General features: G+C 49.9%; 1 protein-coding gene across 4 annotated transcripts in view; it reads left to right on the forward strand.

Annotated features, from left to right (window-relative positions):
* PKNOX2 (PBX/knotted 1 homeobox 2) overlaps positions 1-27,016 on the forward strand; it is a 284,066-nt gene that overhangs the window by 6,258 nt on the left and 250,792 nt on the right. The window contains exon 1 of one of the 4 annotated variants that reach the window (XM_030333202.2): positions 10,263-10,315. The exons of the other annotated variants lie outside the window; for them this stretch is intronic. The gene's annotated coding sequence lies outside the window, so the exon portion shown is untranslated. Of the gene's footprint in view, positions 1-10,262; positions 10,316-27,016 lie in introns of those variants that run through there. 4 annotated transcript variants of the gene reach the window in all.

Here is a 27,016-nt window from a genome sequence, read left to right on the forward strand (position 1 = left end):
CACGGATGCCACCCCCACCTGCTCCAACTCCTGAGCGCAGTAACTACTGGTCCAGCTATGTTTGGTCACCACCAGGTTCTCCTCTCTGTGCCACATTGTGCCCCAGCACCTGGCACAGTGCCTAGCGTGTAGTAGGCATGCAGAAAAGATATGTTTGCTGATCGACTAAGCCTCCCTCTCCTCCTTACTCACTTACCAGATCTCAGGGTCAAGGGCTATTCAAAGAAATCTTTACACACGTATGCATGCTGTCTCTGTGCTTCTGTGATGTGTGGATGTGCATCCTGCATGAACATCTGTACGTGTATGCTGCACACATGTTCACATGAGTCCGTGTATGAGTAAGAACTTTCTGAGAGTCTGGGTTCTGAAATTCTAGAGTGGGTGACCCAAAGAAAACTGTGGCTTTGGCTTCTGTGAAACACTTAATTATTATTATTATTATTTGATATAATTTATTGTCAAATTGGTTTCCATACAACACCCGGTGCTCATCCCAATAAGTGCTCTTACGCCTGGGACTGGAAGAGGTGCCACTCTGTCAGGAGAGAAGGGAATGAATGGGTTGGGTAACCTCCCTAAAGGCTTTCTGGGCTTTCTGATCCCTGGTCAGCCAAAGAAGAAAGGGAGCTATTACATAGTTATCATCCGTAAACAACTTGAAATAGTTCTTGGTCCCAGGAACCCTACCCTTTGGACTTGGGGATCACTTCCTAGGAAACAAATTGTGATTGGGCTAGGAGCCAGAGGTTTGAGGATGGTGACTCCCTCTGCTGCTATCTATGCAGAGGGAAGGCTACAAAGCCTTAGGGCAGTGTGCAAAGATCCTAGGGAGAGCATTTTGGTTATCAGCAAATTAGAGGCTTTGTTCAGAGCCAGGAAAAGAAAATCCGACGACTAAATCTAGGAGCTGATGAAAAGAGAATTCAAGGGCTATGGTGCTGTGGCACTGTGGCACGCCATTGTGGCTTTGTAGTGTCGCCATTGTGGCTTTGTAGTGTCTTTTGATTTTAGTGCTACTAAAGCAATAACATGTAATGGCCTGAGCATTGCTGCCTCCCAGTGCCTGGGAAGTTAGATGACCTGAGGAGAAGCCAAGGGTGGCTAATGAGTCATTAAGAGTCTTTATCAAATTAGGATTATAATCCATCTCAACATGCAGAGGAAAATGTTTCAAATTATCTACTTTCTTAATTGCAACTCAAAGATTTGGCAGGAAATTATCATGAGAGATAACGTCTGGAAATTGACGGATTGTGCTGATGTGTATCTAAGCTTCCATAACTGTAATAGCTGAAGAATTCATCCACACATACTTACACTGATACTTGTACTCATAAATACTTCTGCTGTACATATTGGTTCAGACAGACAGGCACACACACACACACACACACACACACACACACACACTCACACACACACACCATTATGTCTGTGTGCAGTGGATCAAGCCATCAGCATTCACACAGGCTGAGGTTCCTACCAAATGCTTGGAGATATAAGAAAATCATTTAATCCTTGCCTTTGAGAAGTTCAGAATCATGTTGGGGAGCTAATGTATACATATTTGAAATTTAAGAACATGTACAAAGCAGCATTCAAGTGTATGCTACAATAGTGGAAATGTGAGCCCACAAATCCAGAAGGATGTAGGACATGTGTGTCTAAATTAAGTAGAGTTTCTGGAATGGTTGAGTTTTGACTTGAGTGTTGACATTCCCACTGTGCATTACGAGAGCAGCCAATGGGGATCCAGGCAGAAGACATGCTGAGTCTGTCAAGAGCACCTGTGGCCAAGAAGTGACACAGCATGTTTGCAAAGTCTCCAGGGAAGGGTGGGGCTGGATGACAAACCCTGGTTTGGTTAGACAATGCAAGCGGACTCTTCACTTGCCCCATTAAGTCAGGAAAGATTTGAGGTTGACCTATCCTTCCCCTCCTGCCCGGTCTCAGTTTCTCTGCCTATAGAACAGTGTGATCTGAAGACAGAGTTAGGCTTTCCTACATCTCCCTTGGTTGCTGAAAACCTGAGATCTCTGAGTTCAGGGATTGTGCTTTACTCCTCTTTATAGCCCGAGGACCTAGCATGGGCCTGGCCAGCCTAGATGCTGGATGGGAGTCCACCTCCTGGTACATTTCTTAAAGGCTGTCAGTGTATGCACAGTGAATGAGTGAACCAGTGAATGAATGGGTGAATGAGAGCCTGAACGGTGATGCTTATGAGGAAGCAGTGCAGCATAGTGGTTCCAGGTATGGGTTGTGGAGGCAGCCTGCCTGAGTCCACACACTTGTCACTTGGTGACAAGTTACTCCCTTTATCTAAGCCCCATGGGGATGCCATGGGAATGTGATTAGGCAGTGCATGTTGAGCACTTAGCTTAGAGTGTGGCACTGAGCAAATCATCAATATATATTAGCTATTATTATTGTTGGTGCTTTGTTTTATCATTCCTTGCTAAGCGAACCATGCTTCCCGTGCTGGGTAAGTTGGGTATCTTGTTCCTTCATTTGATCACTCTTTCTCACCCCCCCCGCCCCCGCCCCGCATCGTGGTAAGACAGGACTGGCCTCTGCAGGCGATGTGGCCTCACCCCTTTCCAGTGCTGTTACTTGGTTCTCTGAGCCCTGCAGTCTGGCTGCTGTAGGTCCAGCTGCCAGAATAGAGTTGGGAACTTGGCCATGCAAAATCCTCAGCTCAGGGAAGCTTAGAGATTGGATGCAGCATCAGAGGCAACAAATGCTGGTTGGGTTCATCCCTGGAGACAGGGAGGAGATGGTCCAGTGTATAAGCAGAAGGACACAGGGCAGTTCCACGAGAGGAGGTGATGGTGAAGTGGTAAGAATGCAAATAGAGCCAAGGGAGAGCACGGTCATGGTCACAGCAGGGGCAACAGGTGTGAAGGTGATGAGGTAGCTGAAGGAGATGGGGATGAGGGGTCAGTACAGGTCTTCAAGGGGCAGTCTTTGTTTTGAAGAGAGTAGACATTTCAAGACTCCATGTAACTCTGCGGGTGGAGGAGGGGTGGTCCTAGCAACTTCAAGGGTCTGAGGGAGGAGCCACTGAATGTCCTGCTGGCCTTCCCCCACTCCAGCCCCCCTCAGCTGGTCCTGTGTGGTGCTGGTGGGAAGCAGAGTAGATTGGAGAGCCGGTGAGCCAGATGATACATGATAAATGGTAAAGGTTTCAGCATCCAAACATAGTTTATACCAAGACAAAAACGAAGCCCAGAGGAGAGACTTCAATAACAATAGAATACAAGTCACAGAGGGGCGCCTGGGTGGCGCAGTCGGTTAAGCGTCCGACTTCAGCCAGGTCACGATCTCGCGGTCCGTGAGTTCGAGCCCCGCGTCAGGCTCTGGGCTGATGGCTCAGAGCCTGGAGCCTGTTTCCGATTCTGTGTCTCCCTCTCTCTCTGCCCCTCCCCCGTTCATGCTCTGTCTCTCTCTGTCCCAAAAATAAAATAAACGTTGAAAAAAAAAATTAAAAAAAAAAAAAAAAAAGAATACAAGTCACAGAGTAATTTAAAAATTTTTGGCAGTCCCATTAAAATGGTAAAAGAAACAGGTGAAAATATCTTTAATAGCCTATTTTAATTCGATAAATCCAAACTAATCGATTCAATACATATAAAATGATTATTAATGAAATATTTTACATTTTTCATACGAAGTCTTCTAAATCCATGATTATACTTGTGGCACATCTCAATTTGGACCATTTGGACCATTGGAACATTTCAAGTACTCAGAAGCTACTTGTGGCTAGTGGCCACTGTGGGGGGGGGGGGCAGCAAAGGTTTATACCTTCCTTTCTCAAAGTTTTGTGGCCAAACTCTTGGGATGCCATTTCCCACAAGTGGCTCTTTTTGGAACTCATAGCATTTTACAATCTAAATATTCTCTTTCTCAGTTCTGTCAAACTGGCTGTGATACTGCCCATCCCTTGCTAGAAACTGGAAAGAGCTGCAGAATCACTTACAACTCTTCTCTTTCCTTTCCTGCTTCCCACGGAGCCTCTCATCTGGAGTTAGGGCTGGGTAGCTTGAGACAGAGGGACAGAGACAGAGACAGACAGACACACAGGGAGAAAGAGTTGGGGGGGCAGTGCCTGAAGAAACTTCCCATATGTACATCACTACCATAAGAAAGGTGGGGTTTTTGGAATGGCTTTAGGGACTATATTGTTCCTATATTAGAGAAGCCAGTTAGAGACATGACCCAATTAATTGCCTATTGTGTGCCCAGAGGACAGGTTGCATCCCTCATGCTCCAGAGGGTGGGAGTGAAATGGGGGAGTGGAGAGGCTTTTCCAGGGTCAGAAAAGTGAATCAGATATGGGCAAGGAGCCTAGACATCCCAACTTCCACCTCACAGCAGAATGCAGGAGCCCCACCTTTTGAGAGACATGTAGTGTCTGCATTTGCACATTGTACAGGTCCCCCAGCCCATCTCTAAGGGGTGTGCCCCCATGCATTTAATCAGGAGCAGAATCTTCTTGGCTTGGCCCTAGCCCCCCCGCCCCCAGTACCCCAGTCCCACCTGGTTCCAGGGTCAGGAAGGAGGCCTTATGAGAAGAGTAAGCACCCCTTCCTCGCTTTCTTTGCTCCCATTATCTGTGTTTACAGCCCTCGGAGCCTGTCACAGTATACTCAGTAAACAATATCTGCCTTCCTCAGGCCAATTAAATAAGCACTATAATAAAGGCACAGGCAAGTGCAGTGGAGGCCCTGGGTAAGGGCTATTAAATCTAATGGCTCCATTTGTTAGAGAGCCTCCCATGTGCCGGGGACTGTGCTGAGCTCTGCCTTCATTATTTTATCTAATCTCCATGGGCTCATGAGCTGGATACTGTTATCATCCTCATTTCACAAAGGCAGAAGCTGAGACTCGGACAATGTCCGTGACTTCCCAGATACGTGGCTGTTTCCTGATAGGGTGAAGATTCAAGCCAGGGCCATTTTGACTCCAAAGCTGCTGTTCTTTCCTGGGGGAGCCAAGGAAGTTTTGAAAAGAGGTGGTATTTCAGCTAACTCTCAACATCAGATGGGATTTTGGTGGGTAGGAAAGGGGGAAGTAAAATTCAAGGCTGAGGGAAGAGTGTGAGCAGGTGCAGGGAGGGCCAAGAGGGCACTGGCTGTCTTGCCATCCATGAGCCCCCGGGCTGGCCAAAATGGAAGTGCCCAAACCTCTCAATTGCAGTGGGTTTTTTCTTTTTAATTAATAAGCTTTAGAGCAGTTTTTGGTTCACAGCAAAATTGAGCAGAGTACAGGATTTCTCACATACTCCCTGTCCCCCCCCCAACCCCACCCACCATGTACAGCCTCCCCCATTAGCAACATCCCCCACCTGTATGGAATATTTGTTATAATTGATGAACCTGTATTGACACATCACTACCCATAGTTCATGTGGGTTCACTCTTGGAGCTGTACATCCTGTGGGTTTGGACAAATGTATGACATGTATCCACCATTATAGCATCATATAGAGTACTTGACTGAGCTAAAAATCCTCTGTGCTCTGCCTGTTTATCCCCACCTCCACCCCCAACCAACCCTGGCAACCACTGATCCTTTACGATCCCCATAGTTTTGCCTTTTATGGAATGCCACATAGCTGGAATCCTATATTATGTGGCCTTTTCAGATTGGCTTCTTTCACTGAGTGATACGCATTTAAAGTTCCACCATGTTTTCTCACGGCTTGATAGCTTATTTCCTTTATAGTGCTGAATAATATTCTATTGTCTGGACGTACCACAGTTTATTTATCCATTCACCTACCGAAGGACATCTTGGTTGTTTCCAAGATTTGGTAATTATGAATGAAGATGCTGTAAACATCTGTGTGCAGGTTTTTGTGTGGACGTAAGTTTTAAATTCATTTGAGTAAATACTAAGTGTCATTGCTGGATCATATGATAAGAGTACGTTAAGTTTGGTAAGAAACTTACAGCATGTTCCAAAGTAGCTATATTGTCCTGTATTCCCACCAGCAGTGAAGGAGAGTTCCTGCTGCTCTACATCCTTGCCAACATTTGGTGTTGTCAGCGTTTTGGATTTTGGCCATTCTAATAGGTGTTAAGGATACCTTATTGTTTTAATTTACAATTCCCTAATGACAAATGATGTTGAGCCTCTTTTCATATGCTTACTTGCCATCTGTATATCTGTGCATCTGTTGTCTGTTCAGATCTTTTGCCCGTTTTTCATCTGGGTTGTTTGTTCACTTAATGTCGAATTTTAAGAGTTCTTTATATTTTGGGGGTAACAGGCCTTTATCAGATGTGTCTCTTGCAAATACTTTCTCCCATTCTGTGGCTTGTCTTTTCATTCTCTTCATGCAGCAGCTTTTAAAATATAGATTCCTAGGCCCTTATCCAGATCAACTGGTTCCAGGATTGGAAACCAGGAACCCAGAACTATAGAGAAGTTCCACAAAGATTCTTATGCAGGAAGTCCACGGGCCAGCACTGAGAACCATTGAAGGTGGTGATGGGGAGATGTAGGCAGGAATACAGGAGATTAGCCTGAAAAGTAGATCACAGCCAGATGAGGAGGTGGAACTTGAGTGCCATGCTAAGGAATGTGGCATTCAAGTCTCTACTTTTGATTATAAGGTCCAATAAACATTTTAGGCTAAATATTAGAGGCAGTGGTTTCTTGAGGGGAAACCAGGGTATGATCCAACCTTTGTTTTAGGAAGAACACCCTGGTGATAGTATATAGGAAGTGTTAGGGATGTTGGTGACATTAGGCCAATTAGGAAATCATCAAAATATTTGTATTCCAGGTGACTGGAATTCGCATTCCAGGTGATAAGGTCCTCAACTGGGATGGGGAAATGATGGAGAAAGAAGTTCCATTCAAGTCAACTCAGCAAGTAGTTCTTTAATATGTTTTGTGGACTAAGCACCGTACCAAGGTTCTAAGGATTCTAAGATGAAATAGGTATTGTCCCCAATCTCAAAGAACTCAAAGAAAAGAATTAAGTTGAGAATAGAGGGAACTGGTGTATGGACAGTGTTGTGGACTGAATTGTGTCTCCCCCTAAATTCACATGTTGATGCTCTAACTCCCAATGTGACTATAATTGGAGATAGGGGCTTTAAGGAGGTAATGAAAGTTAAAGGAAGTCATAAGGGTGGGTCTCTAATGCAATACAAATGGTGCACTTAGAAGAGAAAGACACCAGACATTGCTATCTCTCTGGTGCACACAGAGGAAAGGCCATGTAAGGACAAAGCAAGAAGGTGCCATCTGCAAGCCAGGAAGAGAGATCTCACCAGGAACCAATCCTGCTGGCACCTTGATCTTGGACTTCCAGTCTCCAGAAGTGCGAGAAAGTAGCTATCTGTTGTTTGGGCCACCTGCTCTTTAGCACTTTGTTATGGCAGCCTGAGCAGACTAACACAGACAAGTTTAAGTTTTATTCATGGGCTGATATTGACAGGACTCAGTTAGGCCATTGACGATACATGTCTACAGCTCAGAGGAGACAACGTGGGCCAGTATGAACTGCTTATCCTAAAGACAAATCACGTGCACACAGAGTGAGCAAAGGGCACAGAACCAAGCCGTAGGAACTGCCAACATTTAAGAGTGATGACTAGGATTGGTAGGAACTCCTGTTTGGTCCTAATGCTGCTGTGTTGGTGACTTACATGACGTGTGCCTCTCTCCATCCTCCTTTTCATCCTCAGGAGGATTATGGGGGAGAGACTGCACAGTATGTGAAATGAATTCTACAGACTTAGTTTTCACTCTGTCCCATCTCTACTCACTGACAGAGCCAACATTTAGATGTGGAACGCCTGGAATTTGACATATTGTTGATTTATTTGTTCTTTAAGTATTTACTGGCTTGTGTCATCTGTTGAATTCTTGTATGATTATTGTTTCCTGTTTTATGTACTGGTGCTTTGCCTGCTTCAACTGGAATGAACGCTCCTCGAGGACAGGGGCTGTGACTGGAACTTCTTTGCTTCTGCTCTTTATCCTTAGCCCTGGCACACAGCCGAGCTTCCGGTGGGCGAAGGACAAATATTTGCTTTGAATGATTGTGGGAAGGGTGGTTACATTTAGGTAATCATTTTTTAAGCTTTTGCAAATTACAAATGTAGTTAAAGTGAGATACATTTATTTTAAATTACAACGTTCAGTTTAAAGCATCCAAAGGGTATTAGTAGAAATCACGGTATTTTTAAAAAGACTCCAAAAATTAACAGCTCATGGCAATGGATCTCCTGTTTCAAGAAAGAGTTGGGTGCAGAACTAGATTTCAGAAAATGAGGGGTGTGACAAGTGTGAATCAGTGATGCATGGCTGTTGCCTGCAGTACTATTTATGGCTCACTGACACCTCTCTGATGGGGTTAAGTATTTACATTCAGCCTGATTCTCCCCTCTGACTCGGCAAGCTTTGGCAACTCACTGTGAGCCCTGAGAAAGAGAGAAAACCCTCCCTCCAGGGGTCCCGGGCAGGGGCAAATGGATCTCCCCTCCCCCTCCTGTGTCTGAAGAGGGCTTCCCTCTGAGAGTTTATGGCAGCCTGACCTCCAGCCTCTGGGTTGGAGAATCCGGCCGCTTCTGTACTACATAAAAAGGGCAAGTGCATTCATTATTATTATATTATTATACAATGTATAATATATAATAGCGATTATGCTGTCAGCAGCCAGAGTCTCTGACCACAGATCAGAGGCTGGGGTGACATAAATCCACCTAGTGAAGTCTTTGGAGGTTCTACGTGAAGGTGAGAGGATTCAACTCCATCTATAAAGGGGGCTCTCAGTGAAGACTGTCTTCCACAAGCAACTTTGGAGGTTGAATTTGAGGGGTACCGGGACGATCTGGACAAACAGTATTTAGTGTATCGGGGATGTGGCGCAGAAAAGGTCTCAACTGCCCCTTCGGAGCCATGGAATGCTAATAGCTCTCCTCCTTGCCCCTGATGGAGGCAAATGAGGAGTGGCCCAGAGGCCTGGAAAGAGCGAAGGGGCAGCCTTCAACTTCTTGGGTCAGATTCCTTACTGCAAACCTGGCCTGCTTGGGTTTCACTTTCTGCTTTCCTTGCTTCCATCAGTGTCTTTGTCTAGGCTTTATCCAGGCCCCCTGCCTGCTCTGGGGTCAGAGGATCAATCCCTGCCTGACTGGCTGAAATGGCTCCTCTATGGGGAGGGAGGAGCAAATTTCAGGGGGGAAGGGGTTCTCCTTTCCCTTTATGCAAAGGGCCATGTGCTGCACTGTAGAAGCAAGCGAGCCTGCATCTGTAGGTGGCTGGGTGCCCACCCCTGGCCCTTAGTGGCCCGGTAATCTTTGTGGAATGAAAAAAGCACACGTATGAGGCCGGGTGCTCGCACTGGTCTTCTCAGAAGGCGCCAATGTGTATTTTCTCCCTGCAGCCACCGTAGCAGGTCCAGACTCAAACAGCCCAGCTGGTCTCTCCCTTTATATTACACCACCCGACCCCCAGAACTCTGGGACTTTTTAGAATGAAAATAGCAGTGGCTTAGAATAGGTTTGCCTGGCATTTGCAAAGAGGTGATTTAGTGACAAAGCCTCTACACCCTTTTATCTCTCCCTCTGCCCCACCCCGTTACAGTCTCCCCCTCGGTGAGCCAAACGCCCCGGGAAGCCCACAGCAGAAAAAGCTCTTGAGAATAGGAATAACTAACCAGAGTGTCATCTGAGCACCTTTTCTGGGGCCAGGGTAATGAGAATTATTCAAATGCAATCATAAAAATGAGGCCATCAGGCAGGCACGGGGTGGGAGTGGTGGGGGGGAGGGGAGGAGTGGTGGTGGAGGGAAGGATTCCTCGCCAGCTTTAAGTTTCAAGACTTCGGGGGAGTTCTCTCGGGGTGCACGGAAAATTTCCCCTCCTCTCCATCCCTTGAGCCCAGGAAGCCGTGCAAGGCGGCCTCTGTGGCCCCCCTCTGTGGGGGCGGGGGCGGTGTCGCCAGTCGCGAGGGGGTCCGCCGCGTCCCTCGCTCAACGGCGGGCTCGCCGTCCTCGGCTTCCTCTCCGGCGCCTTTCTGCCTCCCGCCAGCAGGAGCGGGCCCGCGCCGACGTCTCAGAAAAGCCTCCAGTAGAGGGAGACACTCCAGCTGCGGCTCGGACTTGGAAGCGCCGGGCCGGGAGTGGGTGGGGGCGAGGGGGGTGGGGAGAGAGGGGGAGTGGGGCGAGGGGAGGTGTGTGGAGGGGGGGGGGGGCTCCGGGGGGCGGGTCCCTGTGCCGCTGACGTCCCGAGCAGTGCTGGGAAGTATAGGCTGTGTTGTCACGCCGGTGTCAGTCTGATGAAGATTGGCATCAGGTAAGCTGTCATTCATTTCCATGTCAGAGACGCTTTTGCAGGCGGCGGCGGCGCGGCGGCGGCGGCTGCTGCTGCTGCGGGCGGCTGCCTCAGAGCGCGTGTGTTTTATTCCAGTCCCCAAGCCAGAGTATTATTCATTGCGACAGGGCAAGGAGGAGAGAGGGAGAGAGGGAGGCAGCAGGGAGGAGAGAGAGGGAGGCAGCAGGGAGGAGGGAGGCAGGGAGCAGAGAGGGACGGCGGGAGCGTGCAGAGAGAAGCTGGGGAAGCGCCGGGAGAGCGCGGAGCGAAGCAGCGCGAGTGGCGCCGAGGCCGGGGAAGGAGGCGGCCAGAGCCGCGCGGCCCGCCCGAGCCCCGGCCCGGCCCGCGCGCAGCCCCGCCGCCGCCGCCGCCGCCGCCGCCGTCGCCGCCGCGCCGCCGCCTCGCCCCGCTCGGGCCCGTGGCCGGGCGCGCATTGTCCGCGGGTGCGAGGAGCGGGGCTGCGGACCCGGACGGCCGCGGGCCCGAGACACCGGAGCGGGCGGGAGGGGAGCCGTGCGCCGGGAGAGCCTGGGGGCCCGAGAGTAGGGACCGGCGCGCGGGCCGGAGCCCCGGTGCAGGCAGCTCGGGGCTGAGCGCTCAGCGGGCGAGGCTGGGGACGGCGGGCCCGCTCCACGTTCGTCTGCTCCCGGCTTCGGGCGCCCTTCGGGCCGGCGCTTGCTCGGCGCCACCGGCCTGGAGCTGCCTCGGGGCGGCTACTAGCGGGAGCAGCCCCAGTCTCGGGCCGGGTGACCGGAGTCAAGGAGCCGCGGCCGCGTCCCGGCCGGCCTGGGGAGCCAGGGCGAGTGGGTTTTGCAGGCGGATCAGTGGGGACAGCGGAACGCGAGCTGTGGGTCAGGGCAGCCGGTCTCCCAGGGTCCGCGCTCGGGGACACTCGCCCTGGGAGGGGCGATTTGTAGGGTAACTGGCTTTCGGCGGATTGTTGGAAGTCTTTGGCGAGGTCGGGGAGGCGTAGGGGCCCATGGCGAGGTATGGGAATAGGGAGCCCTCCTAGCCTGAGAACTAGGACACGAGTTCGTAAAAGGGGGGACGGAAAGCGCCCCAGAGCAGAGAGCTGAGGGGGATGGGGCAGGGTCCCGTGTCTGCCGCGCAAACTTTGCGTTTCCTTCGGGTTGGGTGAGCGGGGCTCTCCTGACTCACGAACCCGAGGAAGAAACGAGCGAAGCGGGCGGTCCTTTCCCCGGGGCTCTGGGCGAGAGTCCGAGGTTCCCGCGCGGTGGGGACACGGGCTAGGAACGGCAGAGGGGCGGGGGGTGGCTGGTGGTGGTGCAGCAGCCCTGAATTAAGGCTGGGCTTCAGGGCCACGCTAGAGTTTGGGTTGTAGGATTCAGGCTGTTTTCAGAAGCGGGACTGAAGGGCTGCTGAGTAGCTTAGGGATCGAATCTTCACCTCGGTCAAAGCAGGGGGCTGGAGGTAGGAATTGGGGGCCTGGGGTTACATCTGAGGCTGGACTCGGCGGAACGGGTGGCGTTTTTAGTATTTTGCCATGGGATCGCGGCTTTTTACTGGGATTGAGGCTATTGGAATTTGGGGAGGGTCGTGCCAGAGGGTCCCCACGCTCCGTGGGTGGAAAAACGTTTAGGCAGGCGATGAAAGTAGTTGATCCGAGCCACGGCAGGCGAGACCCGAATTTCTGCTGTTTCTCCCCAAAAGCGGCTCTGGAGCAGAGGACTTGAGGCGCGCAGACCCCGGTCCTAGGAGAAAGATTCCGGGAAGCGGACAGATCCAAGGGACGTTCTGGGTGAAGCGATAGGGCAGCCTCGCAGGGCTCGGAGCGGATCCGAGGACTGACCCTGGCGGCTCCTCAGGCTCTCGAAGCCACTTGGGGGCCGCGGGTGCAGCGCGGCGGGCGGGTGCGGGTGGCCCCGAGGGACCGCGGCCTGCGCCGGGGGCGCTAGCTGCGAGGTGCCGCATCGCGCCCGGGGAGTCCCGGCTGCGGCCGAGTGCAGGGCGGGCTCGAAGTCTGGCGTCCTTGCCGGAGCGCGGCCGGCTCAGTGTGCTCTTCCCTCAGGCCCGGCCGGAAAACCGACAAGCCGGGCCGCCAGTGTGATGTTCAGCCTGGGAAACGGGGGCGCTCTGGGTCTTCTACCCTCACCCCACTTGTCCCAGGACTTCTCCAGCGTGTTGACTTTTAGGATTTCAAGGCTCTTCAACTGGTGGAAGCCAAAGGCTTCACATTTTAGGCAGATTTAGGCGACCCTCCTGTCCCCAAAGATGAGAAAATGATGGTGTTCACACACAAGATATAACGCAAAGCCCTAGTCCCTAGCCCTCTCGCTTACCCAGCCATTCCGGCCTTCCAGAGGCCTCAGGGCCTTAGGGAAAGAGAAGGGGGGGGGGTCTCCTGTCTGGACTCGTGATCTCCCACTCGAGAGGCACCCCCCAACCCCACCCTCACCCCTATGGCTCAAGCCTAGCTTGAGCTGTGGGAGAGAAGTCCTGCCCAGGGAGGGAGGTTATCCCTTTGGCCAACTAGGGTAGAAAAGTGTGTAAAGGGGTTGTCAGGAATATTTGAAATTTCCTTTTTGTAATCTTGAGCCCATGGTCCCACTTTCCACACCCCTGGCTCCGGTAGCCACACGGCGCTTCTGGGACGTGGAAGACGCGGGACCCACGAGTGGCTGCGGCGGCCTAGGGCCTCACGACTGCCCCGGGGGGCAAAGCTCCAAGGCTGTTTTCTTGCAGGCTTGGAATTCGTGAGCTCTCCCGCCGGGAGCCGGAGGGCGGGAGGGAGCCGTGACCCCACGGAGACTCCCCAGTCACCGCCTCCCCTTTGTGAGCGCGAAAGGCATGAAAGCCCAGAGAAAGAGAAGCTGCTCAGAATAAGGGGCAGGGGGTTACTGGAGGGAGATGGGCCCGGCCACCGCTCACAGTAAAATGCCTCGTGCAAATTGCACTGAAGTGTACCCAACTTGAGACTGGCTGTTTTATGATCCTTTCTGGGAGTTTACTGCTCCATGCTTTTAAGTCTATAGATTGCTTTAAGTTAATGAAAGTGCTGCTTTCAAAAGGGGCTTTTATTGTGCGGCAGTGGCAAGTCGAGTCCCTCCCCTTTACTCTTCCAAAATGGGCCTGTTTAAAACGAGAGAGCCTCCTGGAGTTCCCACATGGACAGAGCTTGGGGAACGATGCCATGCAACAAGGGGGACTAATAAAAAAACCAATGTCCAAGTAATTCAGAAAGATGAGTTTACCTCTTTTCCAGGCCAGTGTCATCTGTGCGTCCTGATATTGCCTTTTGGACTCTCACGGAGTCTGACTTTAAATGCCGCTTTGGTGCCTCCCCCTTACACCCTGTCTCACACTGCTTTATGTAGGCCTGACCCTGTTCAATTAAACCCAAACTGGATTTCAGGATTTCGACTGGCTGCCAATTCAGAGGGTAACTAAAATATTTACTTGGGCCCTGGGGGAGGGACTTTGCCTTGCATTTAGTAAGATAGATGTGTTAGAATGTCAGGTAGTGAGGCTGGGAACCTTCAGGAGAAACACGGAAGGGCCATTTTTCAGCGCTTTTTTCCTTTTTCAATCTATTTGGCACAAAAGGTGAGATGACAAGGTTTTTGACTAGGTCCTAACACAGAAACTGCAGTGGGGCTGGGCTGTGGCTTTGACCGCATGTCATAACCATTTAAACTGTGGTTAGTTGTTCAAAGCTCAAAGCTTCTCCAAGCTGGGTTTCATTAACTCTACACCAGTTGCCTGGAAGTTCAGTAGCAATAAATTGTATAAACACATTTGAAGTAAGTTAGTGATGAAATAGGGAGAATTACTGTCTTGTGAGTGGAGAATCCTGAATTCATGGAGTTTTAACTTAACTGGAAACATACCTCCTCTCCCTTGGCCTTGATGTTTATGGGTGCACCGGAGTGTGTGTTAAATTTCTTTCTGCCATGTCCATCTTCAACCTGGGACTGTAACTCATTAGGGACCAAGGCATGCCTAGAAAGCAAAAAGGCTGGGTTTTAAAGGGGTCTCTATTAGCCTGGTTTAGAAAGCAAACCAAACCCATCAACCTGACTTCCTTACCCTGCGTGAACGCACTATGCAACATAAACAGCAGCAGAGCAGGCCAAATTAGATTTTTAAATGTTAGCGGCTTAATAATACCGTGTTGTTAGCAATCGAATTTGTTTTTATTAAAGAAACTACCTATAAAATTTATAGGCTTCCAACATGTTGCAAGATTTCCTTGCTCTTTATTTAGCTTCCCCCCTCCCTGAAATTCTACCTCCGATTTCAGACTTTTGTTCCTGATTTATTTAATTTAAAGCACATTTTCTAAATTAGTTCGAGGAAGGTGAGAAATGCTGTTATAAGTTTTCCTTTTTCCTCTGCTGCGTGGCACAAGGACTGTGATGCTGTAAGATATATATAAATGTGCGATGCAATTGCTGGAGGGTGACGGCATGTGAAGCCAAGTGTCTGGATCAAACAAAATGCAGATGAGAGTATGGAGAGGGCGAAGTGATGCCACAGAGGAAAAGCAGAGGAAGTTATATGGAAAATGAAATCATCACGAGCCACCGTTAGCCTTGGTTCTGGCCAACACACCATGCTTTGTATAAAACACTTCACATGTGATCTGTGACTTATTGAAGATCGAATTATATTGAGAAGGAGAATTTAGAGGGAGTCGCTGCCCTGGCTGGGTTCCGGCCAGGCTGCATGGCCAGGCTTGTTGCGATGGGGATCTGCTAATTTAATTAAATCTAATACCTGGTGGGAAAGGGAGGAAGGAGATGATCAAGGTTGGCAGGTCAGCATGCTGAGTTAGTGTTTAAGCTGGAATTTGGGGGCCTAGCAGTCTTCTGCCCTGTTACTGTCTGGCTCCACGACTCCAGTGGGTCCCCTGGCTTCTGGATCTCGGTTTCCGCATCTGTAAAGCGGAATGTATGGCACGAATTCCTCATTAGGCTACGAGGGGTGAATCCGGCATGACTCCTGCTCTGGTGCGCTCTAAATAATAAAGGAAAAGGAGAGAAGTTTCTGAGCAGCAGAGTCACTTTCTTCCCCGCAGTTTCTTTCCCTGCCTGGCTCCAGAGCCTTTCCTCACAACAGGTTCTGAGACTTGGGCGAAGGGGCTGAACGCCTGCCTTTCTTTATGTCCTAGAATTTGAAAGCCCCACTGTGATTCTAACATCCACCTGCACTTTATCAGGAGGGGCAGTTAAGTTGAGGGAACCAGCATGCTTCTCCCCAACAGGGCTACCTTGGAAGAGCTTTCAAGCATCAGATGAACACAGAATCTGACTTATCAGAAATTCAGTCCCTTCTCTTTGTGCCAGCGGAAAGAAGAGGCCTGAGCCCGGACTGGTGTGTGACATCTGGTCGGCCTGGGGGGGATGGGCGCTGGTCTGGAGCTAGCCACAGCTTGAACCTCACTTAGCAGGCTCCATGCTGGCAGATCAAAGCAGATTCTGGGCCAGAAAGCCCAAGAAGTTACACCCAGCACTTATACAAAGCTGTATCCGCACTTCGAGTGTCGTCCTTTTCCCATGCCTGATATTTCAATGCTAGCTAGCCCTGATACTGGAGACGTGGCTCCAGTGGAATGCTTGCCTTTAATTCTCTCTTGTCCATGGGGACTTCCTGGGGTAATTTTTTCCTCTACATATCCTTCTCCAGCAGCCTTGAGCAACATCTTAGTCTCCGTTCTGATTGGGAGTGAGAACGGGGAGACACAGGATGGAGGTAGAAGAGGCAACAATTTTGCTAAGAGAACACATACGAGTTGGAAGGCACGGGCCTTTTACCAGAGCTCAAGCTTTTTCTCCTTCAAGATCCCCCAGAAGTATGGGAGAAGCAAGCCCTCGGGCAGCTCGGGAAGAGCTCCCTGCAAACGTGTTGTCTTCATGGGGATCTGCTGTTTGGCTTGGATGCCTCACCGCAGGCCCTGCCTGACCGGGTTTCTAATTACAAGAAGGCCGTTTCTGCTAAGACCTATCTCACTAAAAACACATCCCTGTGTGTAATAAGAAACCCTAAACCAGGCAGGATATTTTAAAACTGAAGCAATGAAGATTAGATTAAGTCTCCACCAAACAGCTTCGTTCTCGTATTATTTTTGGCTGGAATGTGGAGAAAAGCAGCTGGCCCTGGGGCCCAGAGCAGACTCTTTTGAGGGTTCGGATGGGGCCAGAGTGGGTGGTGTAACTGCTAGTTTCTCTGCTTAATAGGAATGTGGCCAGTTTCAGTATAGCTCAGTCAAGGCAGTGGGGATACCCAGTGGGGGATGAGGGAGCCCCGGGGTTGGGGAGAGAGGCGAGATCCACATGGGCCACAGAGTGGCCCCAGAATCAGCAGATCACAGAGCACCGAGAACGCTTTTAAATCCCCCACCTCATTAGGATCTCAGTCTTTTGTGTGCAGTTTATGCTTCCACTCCCAGTCCTAGGAAACCCACCCATCCTCCACGTGGCCTTTGGAGGAACTTTTATACATTGGGTACTTTTCTGGCTGGAGAGAGGGAACAAATAGTTGTCCAAGATTCCTGGAAATGGAGCCTAGGAGCCTGACATCACAAGCCCTTTTTCTGTCCTTCTGGGGAGAGGCAGCATGGTATTCATTCATTCCTTTGTTCCTTCATTCAGCACATATTTACGGGGTGTCTCCCATGTGTATGCCTGGTGCAGTTCTAGGCACTGAGAATACAGGCAGCAAAAACAGACGGGACAAAACCACATAACCACGGAGTCCCTGTCCTCTGGGAGCTTGTCAGCTCTGAAATGGTGCAGAGTATGGGCTTAGCCTCAGATAAAGCTGCACTGAGAGTCTCACTCTACTAGTTTCTAGTTGTAAGAATTTAGACAAGTTGCTTAACACTTTCAATCTAGCTCTTCCACCTGTAAAGTGAGAAAGAAAAGTAATAAGCTCCAAGAATTGTGGAGAGAGCATTTGTAAAGTACCTGGCAGTGTGTGGCACACAGCAGAGGCTCGATGAGGTTCCTTTTCCTCCCCTTGTTACTTTGGACTGGAGATCCAGTTGGCGGATTACCCAGCTTCCCCCAGTCCCCTTCCTTTTGCTTCCCCAGGACATGGCCTGGGGCCTTTCACAGGTCACTGGCACCATCAACAAGTATTAAACAAACAACCAGTCGCCCTGTGGCCTGGTGCTGCCTGCTGCACAAGGACCCCGGTGAAGGCTGTGGTAGGAATAGATGCACAGACCCTGCCCTCAGGGGAATGTGCGGTTTGCGGGTGGACAAACTCAACGCGGAAACACGTGAGAGATGGCACACGGACATGTGGAGGTGACATGAAAATGGGCACAAATCAACTGTTAAGCAAAGGAGGCAACAGTGGGATGGGATGCTGCCGAGCGGAGGTGAGCTCTCTGCAGTGTCCGTGCAAGGGTGAGGGTGAGCGCTGGCCAAGCCGGGCTGGAGGAGGAGGGGTGGGACTTGAGACTCTCCAGGTCACAGGTCTCATAGGGATTGCTGGGGGACAACCTGAGCTAGAGTGAGGAGTTGGGCCCCTTCTGAGGATGTCTGGGGGTCAAGTGGGCCACCACTGTCCCAGGAGTACCTCCCAGGCCTCCCTGTGGTGGGGACTGAGGGGGTTCCGAGAGGACTTTTCCTGGTGACTTCTCAGGCTAATGACTCAGTGCATGAAGCGAACCGACTAATTCCATTCCTGACTACAACATAACTCTCTTACCCACCATCCCCGCCTTTCCTGAGCCAAGAGAGCAGACATTATAGCCCCACACGTGGGCCTCTCAGGGCCCATGAAGCTGGCCCCATAGCAGAGTGGTGTGGATGGTGGAGAGAACAGCAGTTTGACCCGGGAGTCAGAGGATGGTGGATTCTGCTCTAGACTCGGCCACCAACTGGACTGTGTGCCCTTTAACAAGTGGCTGGCCTCTGGGTGTCATTTCCCCACTTATCCAATGGGGAGCTTGAACTTGCTCCCCAAGGCTCCCCTTCAGCCCAAAGTTCCAGGACTCTCTGTTGCCTCCTGGCTGGACTGCTTCATGACGAGGCAATCCATGAAACCACTGCTTCTGCCACCAAGCAAGCATCGGGACACCGCACAGCCGCAAAGGCACCCACTGGGAGGGCTTGGCCCCTGGGTTGCCCTGGCGTTGTAGGGTCTCAAGACAGTAGGGGGGGGTTGGCTTTGAGCTTCCTGACGGCCTTCCTGGGGGCAGGTGGATGTGTCCTAGCAATAGTGTTTGCCTCCACGAAGGCAGTATTGTGAGTCTGAAGACTTACTAACCTCTTCGTCATCTTTTTTTTTTTCAAAAAAGTTATTTTTTTAATATAATTTATTGTCAGATTGGCTTCCATATAACGCCCAGTGCTTATCCCAACAAGTGCCCTTCTCACTGCCCATCACCCACTTTCGCCTCTCCTCCACCCCCATCCACCCTCAGTTTGTTCTCTGTATTTAAAAGTCTCTTATGGTTTGCGTCCCTCCCTCTCTGTTTGTAACTTTTTTTCCGCCTTCCCTTCCCCCATGGAAGTTTCTCAAGATCCACATATGAGTGAAAACATATGGTATCTGTCTCCCTCTGACTGACTTATTTCACTTAGCATAATACCCTCCAGTTCCATCCGTGTTGCTGCAAATGGCAGGATTTCATTCTTTCTCATTGCCAAGTAGTATTCCATTGTATATATAAACCACATCTTCTTTATCCATTCATCCGTTGATGGACATTTAGGCTCTTTCTGTAATTTACTAGCCTCTTCATCAAAAGCGACATTTACTGCTTTTGTTGAGACATTGCGGTGTTGAGAGAAGGCACATGAGCTTTGGCATCAGATTCTGGGTTCTGATCCTGGTTCTACTACTACTGAGCTGTGTGTCCTTGGGCACATCACTTAAGCTCTTTGAGCCTCAGTTTTCTTGGAGATATAGTTAGGATAATAATGGTACAGAGCACGTAGGAGTGTTATGGAAACTCTAGAACAGAATATCTAAGAGTGCTAGGCACATGGTAAGCTCATGGTGCATATTAATTTTCTTTTCTAATAAAGCCCATCCTTGGACACTCTCTCATTTAATCCTCTCCACTTTCTGAAGCAGGTGAAATGGGTATTGTTATGTCATTTTATAGATGAGAGAGGATGGTACTCAGAAAGTGGCTGCAGGGGCAAGTTCGGGACCGGACGGTGGATATCTCCGCCTGTTCACATTCAATAGGGTAGCCCAGCTCTACCTTTTACAACAACAGCCCTTTCTTTAGTCTTTTGGAGACAAAGCAAGCACCTTGCTGAGCTCTGAGCACTGCTTGGCCCCGAGCTCTACCTATTCTTCTCCTGAGAATCTCTTTAAAGGAACCAGCAGAACCCATCTTCTCTGTCACCCATACCTTTGCTTGGCAAACTGGAGACAGCCACCAGCTGTTATGGAAACCAACACCTAGAAGAAGATCTGTATTTCTCCTTCCACAAGCCTTCAGTGACAGGTGGGGCTGGGCTGGCCAGGCCGTAAGCCACCCCACACCACCCACCCCACCCACGATGGGAGGAGGCTGGGGCGAGGCGAATGGAGGCTCACACCCATGGGCCTCTGACTTGTGATCCTGACAGACACCAAAGGACATTGAGCCCATCCGTGGTAGTCCTGCTAACTCTGATTAGATGTGGGGTGGGCACAGTCTCCCTGATTCCAGGGTAGCACAGTGGGTCTGCGGTAGAACGGAGGGGAGTGAGCCCCACCCCCAGAGGTTCCTCTGTCTTCCCTCTGGCAGCCCGCTGGCACTGAGTACTACTCTATCCCCAGATCTGTGTTAAGCCTTGGGAGTACAGGGTTGTTCCTGCTGTTTCTCAGGTGAGACTGTGCTTGTGTGGACTGTGAGCTCTAGTTCCAGGTCAGAGGCAGAGAGAAGCCTAGAGAGGCCCCTGTGTGTGCCCAGGGCCCCGTGGTGACAGGTGCTTGTTCTCACTCCTGAGCTCTCCCTGGTGATTCATCTGTCCATCAACAAGCATGGCTTGAGCCCACTATTTCATGAATGCCCAGTAGTGTGCTGCATTGGACTCAAGGCCTTTTTCTCTAGGAGTTATATGATCTTCTTTTCTTTAAAAATTTTTTTTTAACATTTATTCATTTTTGAGAGAGAGAGAGAGAGAGACAGAGAGAGACAGAGCATGAGTGGGGAAGGGGCAGAGAGAGAGGGAGACACAGAATCAGAAGCAGGCTCCAGACTCTGAGCTGTCAGCACAGAGCTCGACATGGGGCTCAAACTCACAGACCGCGAGATCATGACCTGAGCCAAAGTTGGACTCTCAACCAACTGGGCCACCCAGGTGCCCCGAGGAGCTATACGATCTTACTGCAGAGCCCAGACAAATGCATGTCAAACTGAAGACAAGCTGTGTGACTTCTGACATGTCTCTTAACTTCTTTGGCTCTTAGCATCCTCATTTTACACAATGAGAAAGTTAGCTGAAATTGTCTTTGAGGCCTCTTCTGGACCTACTATTCTATGACCCTATGGGCTATAAATGCTACAATGTGTGGTCCGGACCCCTGAGCACCACATGCCTGGAGAAGGTGATGGGACACCAAGGGACATTTAGCCCATTATTGGTAGGACCTTTCTAACTCTGATTAGGTGAGGGGGATGGAAAGATATAGATAGAACCACAGTTGAGCCTCACCTATTTGGATGCAGGGGTTGGGAGAGCTTCTGCTGGTGGTCTGTCTGAGTTCTCAAGTCTCCAGGGGGACCACAGGGACAGAAATCAAGCAGGGGAGCCCAGTGATACGGGAGCTCAAATCTGCTGCTCTCCTGAGGCCTGTACAAGTGGTGGTCTTGTCCCACTGCCATGATGAGAGCCCCTTTCCCAGCTCTGGGAGGAGAGAGCCAGACTCACAGGGGGGCAGTAGTCCCCTGAGGCACTCCTCACTTGTGTTTGATCTGGAGGAAAGCCAAGGAGCTTGATGGGATTCCCCCAGCCTTCCCTGGAGGCTGTTCCGAGGGAAAGTGACTTGTTCCTTACACTGGCATACGCTCTCATTGGGAAGACACCCCAATTCATTAGAGCCTCTTAGTGGCAATGAGATGGGGACTGCTACCTCCTGCTGACTTCCAGATTGCTAGGAAGGCCCCTTTCCAAGCCGGACATCTGGTCTCCTGGAATACTTTTCAAAGTCTATTCCATTGGCTTTGGAAGGGGAAATGGAAGGAGAACTTCATTCCCAGGCTGTGCTCGATGGAGTGCTGTTGGCTGCTGGCACAGGAGAAGGGAACTTCCCTGGCATGCTTCTTGCACAGAGTTGTGGTGCCTTATCCCTGTGTGAGCACAGTGGAACTGGACTCTTCTGGGGAGGAAGGAGATGGGCTGCCACAGCTAGCTTGTAGATCAAGGGAAGAGAAGGATTTGTCCTGATCCCTGTGATTTCTGGGTAGCTGTGCAAGGCCGCACACTGGGGGCTCCTTCGCTGTGTACTGGGAGCTCTCACCTCTTTATTTTATCTGGACATCACCAGGGACCTGAGAAAGAAAGTGAGGCTCCGAGCAGATAAGAGAGAGAATTCACTCAGCATCACAGAGCTGGTTCTGGGTCATTCTGGATCCGCAGGTCTAGAATTCTAGCCCAGCATGCTGCCTACTCTAGGGAGTTGCATGTTTCAGGGGAAGTGGCTGGATTCCTTGCGGCTTTCCTTCTCCGTCTCCCTCCCGCCCCAGCCCCCCTGCTCCAGTGCACGCATAGCTCAGCATGAGATCTAGGGCTCCAGCCTGGACGGGTCATGGGCAGTGCGACTGTAGTGTGGCAAGAAGGCTGACTGAGGCAGGACAGTGCAGGACAAGCCAAAGGCTGGGTTTAAGCCTTGACTCAGCCATGGTTACTGTGTGACCTTAAAAGCTGGCCCCATTTTCCTCATCAGTAAAGTGGTGGTGATAATGCATCCTGTCAGGGCTGGGGACCAAATGAGTTAATGCATGTGGATGTGTTATGCACGTTATATAAACATAAATGAAAGCACCCACACGGTGCCTCACATGTGATATGTGGGGGAGAAAAGTGGTTGGCAAAGATTTTGTATTTCTTATTAGTTTAAAGTGGAGCATTCACTCAAACACACAGCTCCTCTCACACAGAGTGATAACAACTGTGCTTAAGTAACGAAAAGCTGGCAGCATGGCCTTCCATGACCACCCCGTGGCTAGGGGATGAATGGTTCCCTCTGGGTGGCTTTCCAGGCTCTGGCAGAGAGTTGCCAGACCTGAATTCGTGCCTACTGCGTGTCGTGGGTTCTTCTCACTTATGCCTTCCCATCTAACCTGGTGCAGCGGCCGTCTAGTGCCTGGTGTGTGTGTGTGTGTGTGTGTGTGTGTGTGTGTGTGTGTGTGTGTGTTGGGGGGGGAGGGGTTTGACCTCTGCCAGGTCCCATCAGCCACCAGGTCTTCATCTGATAGATTTTTATTGAGCACCTTCTGTGTGTCAGACCCCACAGAGGTCCTGTGGATACGACTGTGAACCAGATGGATGGCTTCCTACCAGTAGAGTTCACAGTCCCTGGGGGGATGGGCATTCAAGTTCTGTAGGTAATTACTGAAACTGTTATAAAAACCATAGAGGGATGCTGGGGTGGGCTCAGTCGGTTAAGTGTCTGACTTTGGCTCAGGTCATGATCTCATGGTTCATGGGTTCGAGCCCCACATCAGGCTCCATGTTGACAGTGTGAAGCATACTTAGGATTCTCTCTCCGCCCCCCCCCCCTCTGCCCCTCCCCTGCTTGTGCTTTCTCTCTCTCTCAAAATAAATAAACTTAAAAAAAATTTTTTTAAGCCATAGAGAAGTCCAGGAAGCCACAAGAACATAAATAGGGAGTGTAACTTACTGTCAGGGTCTTGGAGGGCATTCTTGTGTTTTGTTCCTCACATGAGGCCCTTTCTAGGTGAAGAGATGGCCAACCTCTCCATCCCTGGGAACTCATTTTCCATCCCTAGCAAGGGCAGAATAAGGCGAGAGGAAGACAATGGGCACCAGAAAAGCCCTGCCAGGGAGTTTTGCTCCCATCTGAGTTTCCTGTCCAGCTGCTTCCCGGAGCAGAGCTGATGTGATTCTCACAGCACTCTCCCCCAGCCCCAACCCACCATCATGCTCCTTAAGGGCATAGCATTCAGGAGAAGCCTTTAGAAAAAGCAGACATACCTTCCCTATTCTTCCTGAAGCCCTAGTATCTGGGAATACCTGTTGATGTTCATGTTGATGTCTTACCTGAATCTGATTTCTGGAAAGTCCTCGTGGGTAGCATCTGTGAGCTGGGGAGGAAAGGCTTACCCTTGTTTGTCAGCACTAGCTGGGTAGATTGTATTTATTGGAAGATCTGGTCCCCTTCCTCTACATGGGATGGAGTCAACTTCTTAACATTGCTTTTTTGGTGCATTAGTAAAAAGTCATGCCATCCTTTCAGAAATGCTGGGGACAACTGGCGACAATTTTGCAGTCTTATATTTTGGGTGGAGGGGGGGGAGTGAGGAGAGGGAGGAGGGGGTGGCCAGAGAGATGAATGGACTCAAGTTGCTAGGGCTGTAAATCCAGTTGCATAAATATGAAGAGGAAAAATGCATTCCAGGGAATAGCTGATGGTTCGGAGTGGATCCTTGGGCAAGGTTTAGTCATCCCCGGGGGCTGCCAAAGGGTATCTGCCCCAGGGTTGGACAGGTAGGGGTTAAAGCCCAGCTTTTGCTACTTGCTGGATGTGTGATCTTGGGCAGTTTTCTAACCTCTTTGAGCCTTAGTTTCTCCCCTTTTGTGAAATGGGGATGACAATGGCTCTTTGCAGGGGATTAACCGAGATAACACAGCAAAGAGCCTGGTCTAGCCCCTGGCCTCTAGAAGGTGCTCAGTACATGTGAGTTCCTTTCTTGTCACTTCCTTCTCTCTCCCTCAGTGCTGGACATTGAGGAGACCAAAGTACCCTTTTAGGAAACAGGAGGAAGCGGGGTGCAGGAAGACCATGGGCCTCTCTGGGGAGCACAGCTAGAATGGCCATCTGAGGACACCACAGGCTGGAAACATCGATATCAGAGCCTGGCGAGATGTCCCTGAAGGCCGGGGAAGCACGTTCTAGGTCTTCCGGAAGAACCCAGATAGCATAGGTGATCTCAAGGAGGGCTGTGAAGCAGAAGGTCTTTGAAACAGGGAACTGGAGGGATGGACGAAGTAAAGAAGGGAGGGAGGAACTAAACACTTATGAAATGTCTGCTATGTGCTTGATGTTGAGCTGACTAGCACCCATTGTTTAATTTTTACAGAATTAGAAGCATAGAATCTTAAGTCATGAAATCTCCGAACTGGAAAGGGCATCTACTCTGCGTCTGGATTTTATACACAGAAAATTGAAACTCAGAGAGGGGCAGAAACTTGCCTGAGGTCACACAGAAAATCAGTGGCAGAGCTGCCTTTGAAACTGCCCAGGCCAGGACAGTTGGAGCAGAGCAGAAAGAGCACAGACCTTGGAATCAGAAAGACTAGGCTTGACTACAGACATCTTTACAGAAGCTTATTTCCTGAGCCTCAGTTCTCTTAGCCGTCAGATAGAATAGTAATCCTCAACCCTAGTGGTGGCCATGACAGTGAGGTGAGCTATAACCAATGTAAAGGGCCCTGTGTAGTATCAGGGGCTCTGCTGGCTCAGATCCTTTCTCTTCCAGCCTGGGCCCCTTTCCCAATAGCTTATGGTTCTGGCCACACCCAGAGGGCCCTCTAAAGAGCCCTGAGCTTGTCCCACTTTGTGCCCCCAGGAGGTTCAATAAACAGAAGGCCTGGGACATCAGTTATTCTTCAAGTGTTTATTGGGTACCTCGAGTGTGTACCAGGCACTGTTTTGGTTCCTGGAATAGAAAACTGAGCAAAAACAGACTCAGCCTCTATCCTGATAGAGTTTACAATTAGATGGAGTTAAGCAGTCTTAAAAAAAAAATCATACAAATAAACATGAGAATACAAGTGTAATTAGAGCTTTGAGGGGAAGAACATGAAACCCTGAGAGCATTTAACAGGAAGAGTTTATTTAGAGAGAGTAGGAAAGTGTCTGTCTGAGAAGTGATGTTTGAGCTGAGGCCTGAAGGGACAGTAGGACATCAATGAAGAAAGATGTAAGGGAAGAGTGTCCCAGGGTGGTGGTGGGGTAACAGTAGGTGTAAAGGCCCTGGGGAGAGAAGAAGAGATTGAGAGATGGTAAGGGGGGCTGGGGCAGAGGGACAGGGTCAGGTGTGATCACAGAGCAACACCTTGGGAGGGTTGGGAAGGGATACAAGGAGTCTAACTCTGGAGCAGGTTGCAGCTTCAGGAGAGGTGGGAGAACCCAGTCTGAGATTCTGGAATGGAGACCAGGTTTAAGTTTGGCCATAGGCCTGGAGAGAGAAACATATCTCCAGGCCTCAGTTTTTCTGTCCCAAATGAAAGTAATAAAAATAAAATCATGGATAAGGTACTTGGCCTTCATCATGCAAATGTCAAATTCATTTATGTTAAAGCTTCAATGATTTGGATTCATAGTTGAATAAAAGCCAAAGTCCTTACCGTGGTTGAATCTCCACCTCCCCAATTCAACTCCTGTCACTGTCTTCCCCACTCATCTACTCTAGCCACACTGACCCCAGACTTCCCTGTGGTGACTGGAACAAGTCAGGCAGGCTTCTACCTCAGGACATTTACACTTGTTCCCACTGCCTGGAACACTCTTTCCCCACATATCTGCCTGACTTGCTCCCTTGGTTTTTCACTCTGATATCTGGTTTCCACTCTGATATCATCGTCTCAGTGAGGCCCTTCCTGAGAACCCTATATAAAATGAAATAAATCCCTTCTCTCCTATCCCTGGCTCTCCCTACCCTCTTATTTTTCTCCATTATTGATCAGATTTTGTCTCTTTTTTTTTTTTTTTTTCACTCTCCTAATCCAGGGGAGTTGTTTCATATAATGAGAGCCCAGTCGGTATTTGGGGAAGGAATGATTGAATGAGGAAAACTAGTTGCTTGTGAAATGAATTGGTAGGTTCATACAAGGGTGCTTTTTCCCTTCCTCTGAAATGGAGACACAGGGTGTCAGAATTGGAAGGAACTAAGTAACTGGTCTTTGAACAACCGTCTCATTTAACAACTGAGGAAACAAGCCCAGAGAGGTTAAGGGGCTTATGAAAGGTCACACAGTACAGAGCTAGGATGGGAACTTAGGTCTCTGGGATTCACTCTAGAATCTCTACAAAATTTTGGTTTTTCTTCATGACATAGCTCATGGGGGAGGAGGGGTTTGTTCTGTGGATCCCTAACTTCTAGGGGTGTCATGTCCAGAGGGCTCTGGCTTCCTTGAATTCTCTTCCTGGGGTCTCATTCCAAGATCTCTGTTGCTTCTGCTCATCTCACCATGAGGCACTTTGGGGCCATCCTGGGGGTATTTGTAAGGACGGCCACTGACAGGCAGACATATTTCTTTCCCCAGCTCTAGGAAGTAAAAGGAAGGAGCTGTCAGTCTCTGTAAAGGTCAATCCACAGGAAATGATTTTACAGGTCTTATTTGGTGGGAATCTGCCTAACATGGAGAATAATGCAAAGAAGTATCAGTTTCTGGTCCTGCATTCCATGACCTTCTAGTCTAGCAAGGGTGACAATACTTTATTAACATTGATATTATTATTAAAATAATAATAAGGCAAACACTTATTGAACACTGACTATGTACTAGGCATTGTTATAAGCAC

Source organism: Lynx canadensis, chromosome D1 (assembly GCF_007474595.2).
Source record: "Lynx canadensis isolate LIC74 chromosome D1, mLynCan4.pri.v2, whole genome shotgun sequence".
Taxonomy (NCBI): Eukaryota; Metazoa; Chordata; class Mammalia; order Carnivora; family Felidae; genus Lynx; species Lynx canadensis.